Below are 3,062 nucleotides of genomic sequence, written 5' to 3'. Positions count from 1 at the left end.
GACAAAGCCCCGATGACAAACACATGGCAAGGTCGCTGGAAAACACAACTAGAGAAAGGCAACATGAATAAGAATCTTTGTTTTGTTACGAGCTAAAAAAATAAAGTTCCAGGGCTGCTCGAGTCCCCAAATAGCGTGTCTTAGTCGAGTCTCAAGGACTTATGGAGCAGTTCAAGTCATATGATGTATGATAGGAATACATTTAACAATTATTAAACAAAACATTTAGACTCGGTCAATTCAACCAGAATGCATTAGATCAGTTGTACCTGTATGTAAAATAAGTCAAATACATCATCTATCAATGAATATATTGCGGTGCAATATAACACTGTAAACACTATAAACAAAGTTTAATTGAGACTTTGCAGAATCATCCAATATCACCGTGTGTGTGTATGTATGTGTGTGTTTGTGTTTGTGTGTGTGTGTGTGTGTGTGTGTCACTCCCTCAGTCTGTAGGGAGTTGGGTTGGGTACTGGAGGGTCGCTGGTTCAAATCCCCATACTGACCAAAGTGGTGGACTGGTAGCTGGGGAGATGCCAGTTCATCTCCTGGGGACTGCCAAGGTGCACCAAACCCCCAACTGCTCGGGGTCGTCCTGCCTCGACAGCCTGCAGACGCCCCCCCCCCTCCCCCCCCCCCCCCCCACACACACTCTAACATGGTGGAAAGTGGAATTTTCCCTTGCGGAAGTATACATTTATTATTATTATTATTATTATCATCATCAAAGACCTCCTTTAAACCAACCATAAGATTCAAGAAATGTCCGACTGCTGTGTATTTTACTTCCTGGAATCTCAATATTGCAATCTTCGAAACACATTGAACAAAATAATCCCTTAAACCTTTCTACTTATTAAAATTATATAAAGGCAATATGCGCTGTGTGCAGATGATGTGTTCGTGCACCAAATCAGCTCTGAGTTATTGTGATCCCCCGGCCAGATCTCTGAGTAATACCATCGAGCAGCTCCACCATGCAGGGCAGAAAAACAGAGGGGTTGTGAATATGGCTGCTCTTCTTCTTCTGTCTTCCCTCCCGCGCTCGTTTTCTCTCAGATGGGTAATGCCGCTATTTGGGAGGGCAAACGCTGCTGAGATAATCTGGCATTGTAATCCTCTCTTCTGTAAATTGGGCCCTTTGACTGCAAGGCGACGGTCCGCTGAAGTGCTTTTGAGAAACACTCTCTCCCTGATCACCTGTTTCCCATCTCGTCCCACATTTCAGCCACTTTCATGTTGTCATTTTTCTTTTTTCTTTTTCTTTTTTTTTTTACAGAAAAGATTGTGATCTTTTTAAAGCACGACAGTTTTGCCCTCATAAATCCACTTTGAGTCTTTGCTCCTTTGCCGTCTCATGAAATGGAAAGTAGTGTCAACAAAGTTAGGGACACTGCATGAGGTGCATCGGGGAACTAGGATTGCTCATAATAATCAGCTTGCCTTCCGGCGAGACTGTCTTTTGATGCTTCATAGGGGACAGAAAGGTGAGGAAGGGCTTTGATGAAAGGTATACTATATATTCAGATGATGATCACAGAATTTTTAATAAATATGTTTCGTGGGTGGGAGCTATGAGAGGCTATAGCCCAGCCTACATAATGTATCACCATGGGTTTTTGTGCCATATGGTTTAATGTTATCTTAGAGAACTGGAGAAAAGCACTAGAGTTTGTTTGTGGGGTGCTCATTTGGAGGTAAATATCAAAGAAAGGACGGTAAAGCTGCACGGTCAACCATTAAGCAATCATTCTCAAGGTTAATGGTCTACTATAGGGGGATATGTCCATGTTTTGAGGAAGACGGGAGGATGTACTGAAACACATCGTTAGTAGTTTCTAAAACTATCATCTGAGTTATGAGTGCAGCTTTTTTCCCTTTTGTCGTTTTGAGAAAAATCTGGGAAAAACACAATTGTTGTTTTAAAAATAAATGTGATACCATCTTAAGAGATGGCTTAGTTTAGTTCGCTGTTCTGTTTCTGTTACTTTTCATTTTCCTTCTATGTGGTTGTGTCTGTTTTTTTCAATAGAGTCTCTTCTTGTAATATTGAAACAGTATTTTTTTTTCTAACTGAATTCATAACATAAAATCTTTGAAATTCAATACATCCGATATCAGACTATAAAGTCATTATCATCTCTATTCATAAGCACTTACAGTTTATACTGTATGTCAACTGGTGAAGCAAACCAAGGGTGTAAGTTTTGTTTCAACGTGGTTGTATGCGGGTCCACAAGTAGACACAGTTACTGTTTTCCATCAAATCACATGAATTCTCAACATTCTTGATATTTCCAGCCGCACTTGAAGGCAGCTTCATTCCAGGGAGGAAGAGACAAAGAAAAGAGACGGACTGTGCTTTTTTGCCACTGCACCATGAACGTGCGCTGGTTTAAAAGGTTAATGGTATACTACAGAGGGATCTGTACATGTTTTGAGCCCCAAGGAACAATGTTTGTCAAAACTCCTACTCAACCCTTCCACATTGCCTTAAAAAAAATGTGGGCGTCGTTAGACGTAAAGCTGAGATTGTTCTGAACATGCTGACATGAAACACATGGGGATCACTTATATGCAAACACCTGAAAAAAAGTTTAATTGTAGAGGATATGTGAAAATGCCCTCAGACCTCAGAGGGTTAATTTGTTCTCAGGTTAACAAACCTCTTTAGGATCAACACTAACACTGGCCCATGTACCCCACTCTTTCAGTGTATGGTACAACACAGATCTGTTGTTGTGTATCCGGCCTCTCACTTGCAGCTCATTTTTCCTGCACCTGCCTGCATCGATCCACGCAGGGTGGACTCCCTAATGGTGGACTCCCTAATGGTGGAATGACCTTCCTTTGGAAGCCATAATGAAGGATTCAAACTCGAGCATTCTGTTGTGGACTAAAAACGCATCTCTCTTCCACACACGACCCCCTCCTCCAAATATTTTCATCAATCATGTCCTTAGGTCCACATCTTTCTTTCTTTTTTGCTCATCGGAAACCCCTCTTCTGCTCCGCTCAGTCTCTAGTTCCACTTTGTTTCCTTTTAGAATTCTGTT

This window comes from Etheostoma spectabile, chromosome 6 (genome assembly GCF_008692095.1).
Source record: "Etheostoma spectabile isolate EspeVRDwgs_2016 chromosome 6, UIUC_Espe_1.0, whole genome shotgun sequence".
Taxonomy (NCBI): domain Eukaryota; kingdom Metazoa; phylum Chordata; class Actinopteri; order Perciformes; family Percidae; genus Etheostoma; species Etheostoma spectabile.
The sequence above is the reverse complement of the archived record's forward strand: the minus strand, read 5'-3'. Positions refer to the sequence as shown.